General features: G+C 40.3%; 1 protein-coding gene across 1 annotated transcript in view; it reads left to right on the forward strand.

The window, feature by feature from the left end:
• Nucleotides 1-17,841, forward strand: part of MAP3K4 (mitogen-activated protein kinase kinase kinase 4) — a gene marked incomplete in the record, with an annotated part of 2,414,579 nt that overhangs the window by 1,323,233 nt on the left and 1,073,505 nt on the right.

A 17,841-nucleotide genomic window follows, 5' to 3' on the forward strand; every position in this document is an offset into this window, starting at 1 on the left:
CAACCTATACACGGAGATTTTAAATCATAAATTCTACACTCCTAGACTTACTGTTTGGTCCTCTGGCAGTCAGTCTGTTCAAAACTCGTAAAGACCCCAGAAGACTGCAGACTCTCCTGATTTCCTAGATGATATAGGAGCTACTATCTAAATCTACCTCAATTAATTGGAAAGGATCATAGGACAATTCAGAAACAAACAAATGAAAACCTCTAGGAAAAGGTACTCTGAAAAACCCTATAAGGAACCTTCAGTGGGGAGGCTTCCCTTCTGAGGCAAAAACTGTAACTACCTCTGCAGCACCCCTCCCACTTCCTTTAATCCCATTACCCCTCTTTCCCCCAAGACTTTCGCTCTCCCTGGCAGAGTGAAGTGAGAAGCTGTTACAATAGAGAAGTGATCTTTTCATTCATCAAGGATAGTTATGCCACATCTTGGGAAAATATTCCCCCTCTGAAAGGTATGTCCCCACCTCCACAAAACCTGATATCCCTTCTGGACCCCATTATTCAAGACTTCTTGAGTTAAGGCACCACTGAGCAAGTCCCAAAGTACTTCAGGGGGAAGAGGGTTTCACTCCAGGACTTTTCTAGTCCCAAGGAAAGAAGGCCAGTGGAGACTCATCCTAGACCTGTTTTATCTTCAACACTTACTTGAATATACCATCTTTTAAAATGCTTTGTCCTCACACTCTTCTTCCTTTTATCCCCCTGCAAGCTTTCTTAGTGTCCCTAGATCTAGAGGGCACTTATTTACACATATTCATTTGTCCTTCAGAGATTTCTCAGTTTTTTCTCTGGATCCTTGCATTGTCAGTTTACTGCTCTTCTTTGTGGTCTTTCCACAGCTCCAAGAGTGTTCACAAAGTATCTGGCTCCAGTAGTAGCTTTCTGTGACACTCAGGGAATTCAGATTTTCCCCTGCCTGGATGACCTACTGATTCAAGCTGTCTGTTCAGAAATCCTTCTTCATCTTCTAAAATTCACCCTCCATCTTCTGACAGATCTGGGTTTTAGTATAAACTGCAATAAATCTCACATAGTCCCTACACATACTTGGTCTTTCTGGGTTGCAGACTGGGCACAGAGATGATGCATGGCATCCTTCCATAGGAGAAAGTTCACAGTCTCGCCAGTTATTTACAAAATCTCTCCTCTGCAAATCATTGCTCAGCAAGGAAGATATTAAGAACTTTGGGATTCATGGCAGCCACCATCCTTATGCTTCCTCTGGCCAGACTGCACAAGAAGAAAATCCAGTGTTACCAGAAATCCGTGTGGTCCCAGTACTGTCACTTCTTGAACAGCCCTGATTCCCCTTCTTACTAGTCTCAAAAGGTAGCTACTTTAATGGAGGGGACAATTCATCCTCAACCCAGGACTGCCTTTCACACCACCGCCTCTTTTTCCAACAGGTTCACATAAACACTTTAGATGTGGCATGGGGGCATGGACAGGATCACACCAAATGGAGGGGAAATTACAGCTTCATTTCCAGAAGGACCGTATCAGTCTAAAGGAAATGGAGTCTTCTGTAGGCTCTTCAGATTTTCACCCATCTTTTGAAACTGGTGCTTCTTGTGTGCACAGACAACACCACAGTCATGTAGTACATAAAGGAGGAGACATCAGGTCTTGCTTAACTGTGCAAGTTAGCACTGGATGCATGGAACTTGGCAACCCAGCTGAACATCACACTCACAGCCACATACATCTCTTCTCAGGACAACGTGCTGGGAGAAGCACTAAGCTGCTCCCTGGATGGACCCCCATGAATGGACTTTGAAGAGAGAGGTTTTCCAAATGACCACCTTCATAGGCTCATACTAGGCTGGCCAACTACCAGGGTCTTTACAAGTCTAGCCATACAACCCAACCCAGTTTTGTTGATGCCTATATGGTGTAGTATGTTAGTAAAGAGGCAGCTATGGGTTATGTGTGTGGGGGATATGTTAGTTGGGAATTAATTTACTTACTGTCTATCTCTGTCCATCAGAGATGTGAGGCCAGGCTGGGGGTGAGTTTGAGGTTTGTGGAGATAAGTCTGAGGTAATCAGAGGCTCCCAGGCCCATCCTGAAAAGGGATCTCAACCTCCTTCTGACAAAAGGCCAGGGTTGAGCATTCTATCCCTCTGCCTCCCCTCCTGAGGATATTTCTTTTGGGAAGTTCTTCCCTCCTGAGGAAACACTTTCAGCATGGTTAAAAGACAGCCATTTACCAGATCATGTTAAAGCAAAGCTCTAGATGCTCTCTGGGAAAGCACACAAGCTATGTTTGGTAATGTAATGTAATGTATGTGTTGAGAGGAGGTGAAAGGCCTAATGCAAACAAACAGTCAGTTCCTCCCCCTCCCAGGTTCCTCTCCTCAGCAGGCAGGAATTGGCCAAGAGAAGCACCTTTAGGTGAAAATTATCCTTATTTTTCAAAAAACATTTTAACAAAAGGACAATGGATTCTGGACATAATAGACCAAGGCTACAGGTTCCACTTCCATACCATACATACAAGACAAGGCATGCCAAAACCTGCCCGCCAATCAAGGCAGAGGCATTGAACAAATTCAAAAACAAAAAAATCATCAAAAAAAAGGTTCCTCAAAAAGAAAGGCCAAAGGATTTAAGGCATACCTGCATGTCCCAATCAGACACAGTTGCAGAAGATACCTCAGATTTCTTGCAGGGGGTCAGATTATCATCAATCAACACATTGCCCTTTGGCTTATCTATATCCCAGAGTATTATTCAAATGCCTAAACTTGAGTTATGTCATTCACTTACTACAGGGCTTTGGGATACACAGTCAACATCTGCACATCAATCAAAAAGAGATGTTAGCAGTAATGCATGCTATAAGGCCACCTACTAATAAGAACAGACAACACCACTGTCATGTGGTACATAAACAAGCAGCAGGGAGGTACTCATTCTTACCCCTTTGCAGACTAACAATGACTCTTTGGGAAAAATCCTGAAATTGAACATACAGCTACAGTCCCAGACAATGTTCTAGCGGACAGCCTAAGCAGAAACATCCTGGATCCACACGAATGGATGTTGCATCCAGACATTTTGCACAAATAACTTCTGCATCCACCTCAATCATCATCTGAAAAGTTCTGCGTCACATCATCCACAAGCCTGGACAATAGATGCTCTCTCATTCAGCTGGAACTCTCTGAAAATCTATGCATTCCCACCTCTACCATTGATGACCAAGGTGTTACTGAAGATCAAAGCAGAGCAACCGAAAGGCATCCTAATAGCTCCAGATTGGCCAAGACAGCACTGGTATCCACTACTAAGGAGCATAACAAACCGTGGACCCTGCCTCTATGGTCTCCAATTACAGGACAGTTCATCCAAACCTGCAAACTCTGCGGCTGACAGGTTGGAGGGTCCCAGGATGTCTCCGCATATCTCTTTCTCCAAGGAAGTTGAACAGATATTAACCTTCCACCAGAATGGAAGAGATTCAGCATCTGGAATACCAACAAGGGACAGGATGCATCAGTAATGAACATTCCACAGATATTGGAATACTTGGCAGACATGCTGCATAATGGACTTTCATATTCTTCCATAAAAATACATGCTTCAGCAATTTCAGCAAGATACAACACCGATCCTCCTGTGTTCTCACATCCTTTGCTAAGACAATTTCTAAGAGGGTAAAGAATATCAAGCCTCCCAAAACCACCAGTGCCTGCATGGGACCTCAATTTCGTGTTGGAAAAATTAACTCTTCCTCCCTTTGAGCCAGCAGCATCTGCAGAATTACAATTTCTTTCCTGGAAAACAGTTTTCCTGTTGGCAATAACCTCGCCCTCATGGCAGTTCCTCCATTCCTCATTTTTCATCAGGACAGGGTTTCTTTGAGAACCAATCCTTCTTTTATGCCAAAAGTGATTTCCAGGGTTTCTCTAAATCAAGCAATTCACCTGCCTACTTTCTTCCCCAATCCTCAAAATAAAGGGGAAAAACTGCTGCACACTTTGGACATTCACAGACAACTGCGCTACTACTTGGACAGAACTAAGGCCAACAGAAAGTCTGACCAACTATTTGTAGCAAGGAAAAGCAATTACCAAACAAACAATTTCAAAATGGATTGGACATTGCATCAGATTTTGTTATTCCTACCATGGAAAGGGTGTGCCAGCCAATGTCAGACCACACTCCACCAGAGCTACAGCCACCTCCACAGCCTTCCTAAGTGGCTACAAAGACATTCTAGAAGCTGCTACATGGAGCGCATACATTCTCCAAGCATTACAGCCTTTATATTCCAGATCCCGAGCAGGCTTTGAGGACATTTTAGCTACACCATCCTTATCTTAGAGCCTACCACCCCAGCTTGGCTATGGTATTCATTGCATTCTTGAAGGACATAGTACAGTTTTGTACCTACCATAAATGTAGATGTCCGATAGATATGCAACTGCAGTCACCACCCTCCTTCCCTCTGTACATTGGGTCCACTTCCCTTATACTTAGCTGGGGATATGTATCTGTTTATTGCTATTGTGTTTGTCTGGAAAATTTTATCCAGTTCTAATTTAGCCTTCCTTGGAGGCACCTGGCATCTGGGGCAAGAAACACTGAGGAAGATGGCTGCCTGAGGCAGGACAACCCATGTGACTGCAGTTGCATATCTATCGGACATCTACATTTATGGTAGGTACAAAACTGTACTTTTCTTATCCAGTGATCAAAGTTTCTTTTGAACAGGGTCAGGGATGAACACTGCTTCACATAGATGGGGAACTTGTTCCATAGCACGAGAATCCTTTGAGATACATATTGGCCCCTCCATCAGGTTCTGTTTATGTTGCAAAGTTCAGGTCCTTAGATGTACTGTTTCTGGTGATGGTTGTCTTGCATATGTGCAAGAGATTCATCATAGCTGGGTCCAAGGACACACATGCTTGGGTGTAGATCGCCTGTCAGTAACCTGTAGGAGACTGAGTACAGAGATAGAACCTTAAGGTAATCTGCGTAGGACAGGGTATTCTTACCTTGTGTGTTATTGCCAGCTATGCCAGGAGAAATAGGGCAGTGGATGTGTAACATATGCCAGCACAACTAGCTGGAATTTAGTAAAGAATTATGTTATTTGAATATCAAACTAATTTGTACAAATGTTTTTGTTAAAAAAGTGGATTTGTAAAGTTACTTCTGTTAAAAATTTTGCCAACAGTAGGTCCTAACTGTATTGTAACTGAATTAAATATATATACATTAACAGAGTACTGGAAGAGAAGAGGTTAAGCTCCACTCCAGCTAACTTTGGAAAATAGTAAGAAATTAAATTACTGGACCTAGGCCGTAAAGATGTTATCTCACAGTTTTGAAAGAAGCCAGAGCAGCAATGTATGTAAGAAACATGGTTTGTTAGTCTCTGTAGGAGGGAGTAGAAGTTTGTAATTGTTTTATATCTTCCAGACGCTGTACCAGATCCGAGCAATGCTCTTGTCTATGTATTATTGACATGTAGGTGCTAAATCCTGACAGTTTCTAACAGTGGTGGTTGCATGGGAACCAGACGTCAGATGACCAAATGTATATGATGTCATTCTGTACAAAAATAATGTTTTAATATTAAGTGAGACAGTAGTCTCAGAGCAGTCTGTTTCTTGGAATCTGACATAGAAGGATCCCTCGCATACTTCATTTTGCCTTGCTCTAGCAAGTGACCAAGGATAGTAATTCTCTAAATCAGTTAAGAAAATATAGTGAGATTATTTAAGTATTGTTTTTCTGTAACTGTATGAATCTTTCCAGCTGTTATTTTTAATATTTCCTATGGTTGAAATTCTGATGTTTAATGTAAATAGATAATTAGTATTTCATTTTCTTTTCTTATTTATTATTAAATGTATTTAAATGTTTCATTTTTTGCTGATGTTTTAGAGAACATTTTAATCTGAGAGTATTTACATATATTTGGTGACAGTCATGGCTGCTCCTGAAAGCCTTGCTGTTGGTCAAACTACCATTTGTATTAATATTAATTTCACTCAGTACAATTGGGAAACCTTGTAAGAGCCTTGGAGTAACTGGCTTTGGAGAGGCTGGTGGCGGTGTAACACCTTATAGTCTGGGCAGAAGGTGGCATAGCTAGTAAATCTGTGCCAGCCTTTCCTAGGTAGGGGTGTGGGTGTGTGGGTGTGTGTGTGTGTGTGTGTGTGTGTGTGTGTGTGTGTGTGTGTGTGTGTGTGTGTGTGTGTGTGTGTGTGTGTGTGTGTGTGTGTGTGTGTAAATCAACTCTGAGTGTGTGTCAGCTGCTTGGAGCAGGGACATGAAGCACTGGTTTCACAGAGAGGATGCTGGAGGACTTGACATGGACACTTGGCTGAGGACTCAACCCTACAGTTGTCAGCAGGGAGCCTTATTGGCAGTCTGGAGAGAGAGAGAAACCAGCCCCCAGACTGTGTGTGCTCCCTGTGTACTCTTAAGGGGAATTGTGCTTGATGAAGAGAGCTGTATCTGTAAATACTGGGTGTATCCATTTTTGTTGCAAGTGAATGTCCCTCTGTAGTGTCAGTGATGAGGATTTAGGTTCCTTGATTACTGGCACAAAGAGAGGACATTACACCCTGGAATCTCCTGGTGAGGAATATTTGAGTGTTTCAGCTGTTGTAAGTGCATGACTAGGTACATTCCAAAGGGGGCATTGTACTCAATGACTGGTCTGATAATGGCTCAGTAGAGTGGTACTACTACTTTCATAGACTTGGATGCCATACCCTTGCTTATGAATTGGGCAACATAAAATGATTTTCATACTATCTTGGCTACGTGTTGGTCAACTATAGGGTCAACTCTTAGGGGTGTTTTGTCAATGAAGTAATTAGCTTGAGTGGATGCTTTCCCAAAGGGCATTGACATGCATTTCTTTGCACAGAGTTTTAATCAGTGGCTTTTGCACCAGGCATTTGTTTGTTAGACCCCCCTCCCTTTTGTAGAATGTTGGTGTCATGGGGGGAAGTCTGTGATGGCTCCCAGTTTACAGTCATTTTCAAATTGGGTGACCCAGAGACTTTGACATTAGCCTTGACTTTTGAGAAGTAGATGGCAAATAGGAGTGGGCACAACACAGAGTCTTGGGGTAATCCACTGATAACCGGTTTCTTATTGGAGGTGATCTCACCACCGATCCTAACTTCTTGGTTCCTATCTGTGAGCCAGACAGTTGTATAGGAATATATGTATAGTGCTGAGAATTTGTCGGCAATACCTGAGTTTGAGGTATTGTATCGAATGCTTTGGCTAGGTCACAGTAGGGCGGTATGCATCGCTTTCCCCTCATCCATAGCCATGATGATCCTCTTGTAGAAGTCTACTAGGTTAAGTAAGTAAGACCTTCCCTTAAAGCCAAACTGGGATAGTTCCAGTGTCTAGGCTACCATTGTGATTGTTGATCATTTCCATTGTATTTTGTTCCATGGCTTTACATATTAGACTTATCAGACTTCTAGGTCTGTAGTACCCAGGGCCACTTGAGGGTCCATCTTTATAAAGAGGGATGTCCATTGCAGCCCTCCATTCATATTGGGATGTAACATGTTTTGAGGCTGTAGTTGGAGTGCCTCAAGTAGTCCTGCCATGTCATGTTTTAGGAAGCAACCAGGAATATTGTGAGAGCCCATTGAGGCAGTGTTTTAGCTTTAGTAAGCACCTCCTGGACTTGCTTCCTGTTGATAGTTTGGTGGGAGGGATATGTGAGAAGGGCTTTTTCTAGGGGTAGTGGGGGGTAGAGTTAAATTTATAACCCAGTGGATTTGCTATGTCACCCTCGTCAGTGAAGGTTGTACCATTTGCCACCAGTTCTGCACACTACTGAGTATTACGTTTAAGAATTATGACATAGCCGAAGAAGGCCTTGTGATTGTCCTTAGCCTGGGATTCTATACTGACCTCATAATTGGCCTTGCTGGACTTTATTAGACTTCTTAGTTTATTGTTTATTTGAATTGGAGAGCTTTTTTCTCTGAGAGTTGCTGTTTCTGATTTTGGTCTTGACTTTTTTCTTTTGTTATATAGCCTGTTAAGGTAAGGATTCCACCTGTTTGATTCATTTTTGGTGTTAGATCTGGACTTATTTCTGGTAGGTATGGCAGCCTCAATGCATCTATTTTACGTGTTTGCACAGGGTTTCAGTAAATAATTTTGCTTGGGTAGATATGTTCTCGGGTTTAGGATAGGCATGAATTTTGGCAGATCGCCGCTTAATGGAATGTAGTTTGCATTAGTATAGTTTCTGTTACCAGTTTATTTGGGTTTCCTGGGTTGAATTGTATTTTGAGGGAGAAAGCTTTGTGGTCCAACTTCAATGAGGATGTTGCATGGGGGGGGGGGGTGCAACACTCTACCACTTTGGTGAGTACTATGTCCAGTGCACTATCTGGTCGAGGGTTTTGTCTTGATGAAGTCCAGGAAATGGTGTGGCTGTGAGCTAGAGGCAGTCTAAAGTTTTGTATGAGGATGTCCCAGTAGACCTTGAAAAACATATGAAATCACATTGTGGGTTCCTTGGAAACATGATTTTCACACCATATTTGGTTTGAGTTCCTTGTTGGCAGTATTACATTGTTGCGTAGAAATTGATGCCTTTAATAATTACTCCGAGTGTTTCAGCACTTTTCAAGTGATTTATCAGACTATTACTTTGGGATAACACTTCCAGACTTTCTGTTCAGGGTTTCTGGACTTTTCTGAAAAGGTCTCCATATCCACCTAAAAGGACGAGCAGTAATAAGCACAAATGGCCTTTTTAGTCAGCTTCATCCAAAATCCACTGCTTACCAGCCCAGGCAGTATGGCAGTAATGTACTGTGCCAGCAAACAAGGATGTACCGAATCCTTCCAGGTATCTGAAAAGATTTTCAACTACACATTACAGAACAGCCTTGAACTATCAGCAGTTTTCCTAAGAAGTCAAAATGTGTACAAGTGGTGTATGTAAGCAGACAAATCTGACTGAAGAATGGCATCAAAAACCTGTAGTTTTTTTTCTGTCCTTGTAGCAGATCTGTGGGGCTGCTGTCAGGTGGATCTCTTTGCCACTTATGTCTGCAGTCACTGACCACTGTTTTGCTCTGTTATATACCACAATGCAGTATAGAAGCTGGATGTGTTCTCTTTTCCATGCTGCAAAGAACTGGTGTAGGCCCTTCTTCATACACTAGTGATCCTGGTAATCATAATAAAAGCAAGGCAGGACAGAGACTCACCTCATTCTAATATTTCCAACCATGATTTTCTCTCTCGATGCAACTTTCTGCTCAGTCACCATCACATTTTTGTACCTAAAGACATTTTGCCTCAGGAAAAGGGGGAAGTTCTCTTCCTAAACATCAGATCATTTTCTGTTTCTCCACTTCCTCTTTAAAATTACCATACTTCTAGCTTTTCCCTTTAATATTTTGTTCTTGTCCTTTTTACCTAAATAATGTATTGATATGCACGACAAACCAGTATTTTGCCACCTTTCAAGCCAGACATTGTACCTCAGTGTAAATAACTTTATGTAATCTGTTGTACTGGTAATGTTGAACTTCATAATTTGTGGTGTTGAAAATTGTAACTACTTGTATGTAAATATTGAATTTTGTGTTGCAACATGCATTAAGTTTTTAACTTTCTGTGCTTCTGCACCCGGGTTTTAGTTGGAAAAAAAAAACAGCCCACCTACTCAGTCAACAAACACAGTAAATACATTTTAAAAAGTTAAGAGTCCGTCAGCTTGGAGGAAAGATCGATTGCTGACAGTAAACTTTTCTTTGCAAATTATGACCATTTTAAAGGCGTCTGAGAAACCGAACAGTTAAGAAATTAGTACCTATAGAAAATGGAAAGATTTGATATGTGGCTTTCTACAAAGAGTTTATACCTCAAATTTTCTGTACGAGGATTATTAGACAATCACCTTTCTGAACCGAAGATGACTTAACTCTGTTTCCAGATACTTCCCTGGAATACCAACAAGTGTTTCAGTTTCCCAAGTTGCTTCTGCCCTTTCTGTAAGGCTTTAATTAAATGTGCAGTTCACTTTTGTGACACCCCATGATTTTGTCCACTTTGTGACCTTAACTTTGTTAGAGTAACCTAATCATTGTTTGAACCAGCATTGTCATCAAACATCAGATATGTGCTTAAAAACAAACAGAATGAGGCTCGCCACAGCACAGAATACGCCAAAAAAAATGTATTAACTGCAGTAACCAAAGTAAGCCCTTTCACGTTTCACGCTTCATCAGACTTTTTACAACTGCTAACAACTCAATTATTATTTGCATAAAAACATGGTGCATCTTCTACTCAGTCAATCACATCATCATGAAACCATTTTCATTCTAAAAGCAACAGTAACATAATAGCAACATCATATATATATTATACTATTATTAAATATATAAAAAATATAAAGAATATAAAAAACATAAGTATATAACGATATATCAAAACACATATATATATATATATATATATATATATATATATATATATATGTGTGTGTGTGTGTATACAAATTATGTGAAATATACATAAAATATACCTATATACACATATATAAATACGTACCAAAAAATACATATAAAGAATTTTTTACATATTCATATATATATATACAAAAATACTATAATCCTAATGAACATAGGGGTGTGCTGCTAAAAATGGTTTTAAAGTTACTCTTTCATTTAAACCATGTCCCCTATAACTTTGTAATCTGATTATCCATCTATTTTCACATTCCTCAGTACAATTCTTTATATCTCCCAGTCTATTTGTTACACCAATCAATTCTAAAACACTGAATTTGAATTTGTGTCATGCCTTTGTCTAAAACATGCCGAGCTAAGGCATTATGTTAATCTTCCCTATTTATTGCATAGACATGCTCTCTAACCCATTCCCCAAGTCGCTTAAGAGGCTGCTATGTTATGAAGATAGTAATAATAAGAAAACATTTATTAAGTCGGATAGACAGGGTACGCTACCTTGTAGAGGATGCAATCATTGTTTATATATGTCAGGGAATGACTACTTTATACATCCAGATACAAATTATAGGTATAAGCTTAATTTTTATGCTGACTGCAAGTCAAGGAATTTAATATACATAGCTGTCTGCCAGACATGCTCATGTTTTTATGTAGGAAAAACGAATAGGAGTGTTAGGGAACGGGTTAGGAGATGTCTATGCAAAAATATAGGAAGATAAACATATACCTTAGCTCAGCATGTTTTTAGACAAAGGCAGACACATAAATTCAAATTCAGTGTTTAGAAATTGATTGTGTAACAAATGGATGGGGAGACTATAAAGAATTGTAGAATTTAATGAGGAATAGATGGATAATCAGATTATTAAAGTATTAGAGAGTTATATGGTTTAAAATGAAAGAAATTTTAAAACCATTTTTTAGCATATTGTTTTATTGATTATAGTATTTTGTATATATATATATATATGTATTATTAATTATTTTTATTATATTTATTTTACGTATATATATACATATTTATATATATTATATATATATATATATATATATATATATATATATATATATATATATATATATATATATATATATATATATATATATATATATATATATATATATATCATATATATATGTTATATATATATTATATATTTATTATATTTTTATTATATTATTTTTTTAATTATTATATTTTTTAATATTATATAATAGTTATATGTATGATGTAGTATTGTGACCGTTGTGGTGGTTTGATTTGAAATGAAATGAATGCATGTAGATGTGATTTATGAGAATTGAGTTTTGGTTGAAAGTTAAGTTGTTAAAGGCGTGTTAAGCTTTTGCTGTGGTTGAGTGCTATTATTTTGTTTTTGTACTTTGTTTAGTTTTGTTCCCTTTCTCATTCTGTTTTTCTTGCCCTCTGTTTGTTTTGAGGCTTTCCTTAAGTTTAGGCTATTTTTCCTGAAATGAAAAAATTTCAGATTTATGTTTTCTGAGAATTTTTCTCCAGTGGCTTTTCTATGAGAAAGAAGAGAAATTCTCAGAGCATGCAACAGAGTTGAGACAATATAATAAACAAGCGAGTCCATGCTTAAGTGTTTATTATTACTTTTTGTGTTTATTAACCAGTCAGTGTGGGTCTTAAGATTTTTAAAGCCAGTATTGGAAGAGCAAGTCTACTTTTTAAACAAAAAAGCATTTAACAGCAAGATTAAGGAAGCAAGAGAGAAATTGAAAAGTCAAGCAGAAGAAGAATGTTGTTTGCAGAAAATATTGTTCAGCATGTGAACAGAGCTTTGTTTTCAGCAGATCTTGGTCATCATGATTTTTCAGTCACTTTGTATTTATTTTAAAGACAAGTTGATATTTAGTAGCCACGTCTATTGTTAAGTTAATTTTAGTTTAACTTTGCTTTATTTTAGAAGGTCTAGCTACTTTAGGTGAAAAGTGTGTAAAAAAAAAAAAAAAAAAGCTTTGCCTTTCTGTATGGCTGGTCTTATTTCAGTTAGTGCTGCTTTTTGAACCACCAATTTGGTTTGGTACTGTATTACTTAGAAATGCTTTGGTAGCTCTTGGTATTTATTACTGGCTTTTTCTCTCTGGTGTGTTCATAGTAGTAGTACATATGGTCTACCTGTAGTACATCACTGTAACAGTAAAGGTTCCCACCTTTGTTTAGGTAGGTTCATGGCTGATGTGTTGATGGTTGATTATAGTGTGGCTTGTTTATGTATTTATTTATTTCACATTTGTTATTCGGGTTAGTCCAGCTGAGTTTGCAAACAAACCCATTTTCAGTGAAGACCCTAGGGGAAAAGCCCCACCAAACATAAGTAAAGATAAAGTGACAATACACAAATATTAAAAACAATCACAATAGAAAATAATTGTAAAAAAGAAAAGGTTATTAACTATTTGCATTGCATTGATGGTAAGCAACTCATTTTCAGTGGATACCTAAGGGGAAAGAACCCCCCAGCATGCACAAGCAAAGATAAACATGACAAAAACTAAAAAAAAACATTAAAGATAAAAATGCAAATATGAACTTAATTATAAAGAGAAAAACAAAAGAAAAAATTATGAACATTAAGGGTTGCACTAATAGCAGTGGTCTAAATTTCCTATATATGAGTAAAAACAAAAGGATAATCGTTCAAAAGAAGGAAAATGTAAAGACACTGATAGGAAGTGGGGGGGATAAATAGTGTGGAGATTGGGAGGGTGGAGAGAAAGAAGGAGGCTATAGTAGGGCTATAATAGAGCTGAGGGTTTAGGAGATTAGTTTAAGCAGAAGTTGCTAACATAGAAAGTTAGGAGATGCAATAGGTTATAAAGTAGGACAAACTAAGACTACGTGTAGTCAAGGCAACGGCATAATTTCAAGTTTAGTAGGTGGGATTTAAGCTCCTCTTTAAAACAGGGAAAGGAAAGGTTGGATCTAATATGGAGAGGGAGTTTGTTCCAGTTTAGTGAAACAGAGTGTTTAAGTATTTTCTTACTCCAGTTTGTTTACTAGGCAGTCGTTTGTACTTAGTCTTTGTGTACCTCAGGCACACATTTCATGTGGAGGTTTCTATCCGTCTCGAACTGTGTTGGTGCCTGCCACCTGATCTAATATTGTTGATCTTCATTCATTCCTTACTGATGGGTGTCTGTTCCTTCCTTGAAACTGAGTTGGGTGTGTTATAACAAGCTCGCGCCAGCCAAAAAAACTCTCAAGCTAAGCTTTTATTCATAGTGCCCCCCTCTACATTACCCCACATCTCATTTGCCACATACTGAATCAAGACGTGTCAGGCCAGCTCTCATCAAAGTCATTTCAATTTTTTGAATTTTGTCTCTTCTTAAACCTTTCTTGTTTTTTGTTTCATATTCCTAGTTAGCCTATTGTTAATCACATAATTTCTGCTTATCCGCATGAGTGTCCCTCTTTCCTTCTTTTTACCAAGTTTGGTTCTCTTTGTACCATTGCTGGTACAGGCCTTCCCTTACCTCTGAGGTAATTCCCAATACCATTGCTGGTATTCCCCTTTCTCCTTTCCTGCTCTACTGTAAAATTAAAAAAAAAAACTTCTCTGTTGTTGAGAGTGTGTTTGTGTGATTTGATCGTTTTTTTTCTTTGTGGCTAAAATTGTATTTTTTGTGCTTAATATGCCTGAAAAAAGGGAACAACTGGTTTCAAGCGCTGTGACCACTGTGACTGGAAAATGCCTAATGTAGACAGCCATATGTCCTGTGTGTACTGTCTCAGGGTGCCACACCTAACTGTGAAACTCCCTTGTGAGATTTGTAAAGGATTTAGCTCTCGCACTTTGGTGGAATGTAAAAATAAGTTTATGCTTAAGGGTCTCCTTAAATCTATTTTCGCGGAGGCTATCTCTGAGGTGGAGGTCTCATCCCCTCCAAAGAAAGAACATAAAAAGAGGAGTAAATCCTTACCATCCTCTCCTCACGCCAGTGAATCTAAATCGATGGAGCCGAAAGCTAAAATTTCTAAATTGGCACCAATGTCTTCTGCACTGGGGCCTCCATTACCCTCCATGTGTCTATCTTTGGTTCCAGCACCTCAGCAGCAGGCTGCTGTGATGTTCTCTGCACTTGTTCCCCAGGTGCAGACTACGACACCGATTGCGACAACACTAACGACTTCCCTTTCGCCAACAAAAAGTCATTCCAATTCCGGTCACTTCCCCCCTACCTATATATCGTGCTGGTCCTTGGACCTCCGTGCCGAAAGGTGAAATAACCCCTCATACCCAGTGTTACCCCTCGAGGGATCCATTTCTTGACCAACAGTGCAGCCCATTTCTACAGCATCTTGACTCCCTATCAGAGATATCCACCTGCTCTTCCAGGAGCCTTTTGGAACTGGGCATAGGCTAGTGGATCAGCTCTTGGCAGCCAGAGGATTTCCAGCGCCTTCCATATCCTCCCTCCCACCCGGAGCTGTGGATTCTTCACCACTGACTCCTACATACTTTCCTCCGACCTCTCTGGAGGTGTCTGAGCCTTCAGCACTGACACAGACCCCACTTCCAGCTTCTTCGGTTCCATTGGTAGACTTTACTATGGCTCTGGCATCTACCCTTTGGCCACTGACTCACCCAGAGCCTCAGGATCGAGATTGGTCTGTCGACACCATGATCCCTAGTACAGTGCTGTTTTTTCTACAGTGCTGTCTACTACAGTTCTGGCTACTTTGACGTAACCAGGTATTCTCGTGGCTCCTTCCCTGGGAGTGAGTTTGTCGGAGCGGGCTGTGACCCCCGTCCTGAGGTTGTCTTTCTCTGTTCCAGGTCCCTTCAGCGCCGGAGACTCATATATACCTTTCCACTGAGCCGCAGATGATACAGTCCACTACTCAAGGAAACCAGGCACGGGAACTTCAAGACATCTTCCACAAGGTACCCACTCTGCAGAGTCCTCCTCAGATGTCCCCACTGAGGATGTACCTCGGAAGAGATCATGCAAGAGGAAGCATGTGAATTCTCCTGAAGAATCCCTCACCGAAGATAGAGTATGATGAAGGGGAGGGGTCCCCACGGTCACCGCCTGAGGATGTCTCTTTTGGAGACATATTGGAAATACTAAAGCAGCGGGGAAACTGGAAGTCTACTACCCCTTTCTCAGAGGAGTCTGTATTCTTGCAGGCTTTCCATGCCTGACCCTCTACTTCCTGGGTGACCCCACCTGCAGATGACCTCGTTTAGCTCATCATGTAGTGCACATGGAAGAGTCCTGATACCATTGAACCTATCCCTTGGAGACCAGACAGAATTCTTTCTCCTTTGGAGGACTACGCACAGTGTTCTAAGGGCCTACCAGTAGATGTTATGGTTGTGGTGGCGGCCACTAAGAAAGAACTTGCTGAGGAGAGCTCTACTGTCCATCCCTAACAGGGAGTCTTGGGCGATAGACAGACTAGGGAAGCAGGTGTACTCTTCAGTGACCTTTGCCATTCGGTCCCTGAATTATCTGGCACAGTTTAACCGTCTTCAGAGAGACCCAATCTCAGAACCCTCCGGAACCCTGGCAGGAGCAGTTTCTGATGAGGTACATGACAAAGTTGCCTCACAGCTTGCTACCCTGCAATCTGTCTCTAACTTGTCCATGCAGTTTATTTCTCACTCTACGAAAGGGGCGGCTAGAACAGTGGGTACAGGCGTTGTTACGAGACATCATGCCTAAATGCGCCAATGTGATTTTGTGAATCTATTTAAGTCTTCCTTCCTGAATCTCCCCATGGAGGCCTCGTCTCTCTTTGGCCCTAAGGTAAAAGACACTTTAGCCAGGTGTGAAAAGGACGGTAAGACCTTGTCTGCTGTAGGTGTACATTTTTCCACCCCTCAACGATCCTACTGTAGGAATCAGAGGAGTGGAAAAATGTGCAAGAAATCCCAGGGTCCTTTCCACAACACACGATTGGCCCATGGGACTTCTTTATGCCTACCCTCCCCTTCCTCTGATCCTGCAATTATTAAAAAAGGCTCTTCGGTTGAAAAGCAGAGTTATCCTCATTGCACCCTACTGACCGCCACAAATTTGGTTTCCCTTTTTTTGGCCCCACTTAGTACATCAACCATGGATTCTGGATCCAACTCTGGAATTGCCATTGCACCCACAGGGGTTGATGCATCCGAACATATCAAGCCTCAAGCTGTTTGCTTGGATCCTCCACTTACCGTATTTGCCCTGTCCGCCACATTCTTCTGGCTTCCCATAAATCATCCACCAGGAAACTTTATCTAAGCAAGTGGAAAAGATTCATAATTTGGTTTCGAAAAAGGTGTTGCACACATTAGGCCCCTCTTCAAACAGCCAACCGAGCCTTGGAGTTTAACATTAGTTCTGCGATCCTTGACTCGTCCCCCCTTGAATCTGCTTCCAGTTGCGACCTGAAATTCTTATCCTGGAAAACTTTGTTATTGGCGGCCATTACCTCAACATGACAAATTTCTGAGTTGCAAGCTTTGTGCATAAAGCGTCCTTACATAGTGTTCCATAAGGACAGCATATCATTCCGGACTAACCCCTCTTTTTTACCCAGTTATTTCAGACTTGACTATTAAACGATTAATCTACCAGATTTCTTTTCAAATTTTTTTAACAAAGGAGAATATTCACTACATTTGCTTGACTTGCATAGACAGTTGCATTTTTATCTTGACAGAAGTAAGTCATTACAAAAATCTGACCAGTTATTTGTGTCATTCTCAGGACCGAGATTGGGGAGACCTGTTTCCAAAGTTATTTGTCTAAATGGTTGAGAGATTGCATTTGCTTCATTTATCAATGGGACAAAGCTTCCCTACCATCTAAAGTCAAAACGCATTCAAACAGATCAGTGTCAACATCTGTTGCTTTCCATGCAAGAGCTTCTATGGATGACATCTGTGTGGCAGCAACATGGTCTACCCCTCATACCTTTATCACTCATTAAAAATTGGGTATGGTGTCCAGGGAGAGAGCGTCATTTGGTTCAGTGGTGCTCAGGAATATTCATCCATAGGGCCTCCCTGGAAATAAAGTAGCTTGGGACTCTGTCCCATCAGTAAGGAATGAATAAAGATTAACATCAGATAAAGAAGTTATGTTCTTACCATAATGTTCGATCTGTGTTGTTGATCTTAATTCATTCATTCATTACAACCCACCCGCCATCCCCCTCCAAAATACTCCTGGAGATTTGGATATGGTCCTAGCCTATGATAGATAAGTTGCCAAGATAAAACCTCTGCTTTCTTTCTTTCTTCCTTCCTTCCTTATGGGCAAGCTGTAATGTGGAGAGGGGCACCATGGGTAAAAGCTTGTCTCAAGAGTTCTATTTG

This window comes from Protopterus annectens, chromosome 1.part0, assembly GCF_019279795.1.
Source record: "Protopterus annectens isolate FY-2018-M chromosome 1.part0, PAN1.0, whole genome shotgun sequence".
NCBI lineage: Eukaryota > Metazoa > Chordata > Ceratodontiformes > Protopteridae > Protopterus > Protopterus annectens.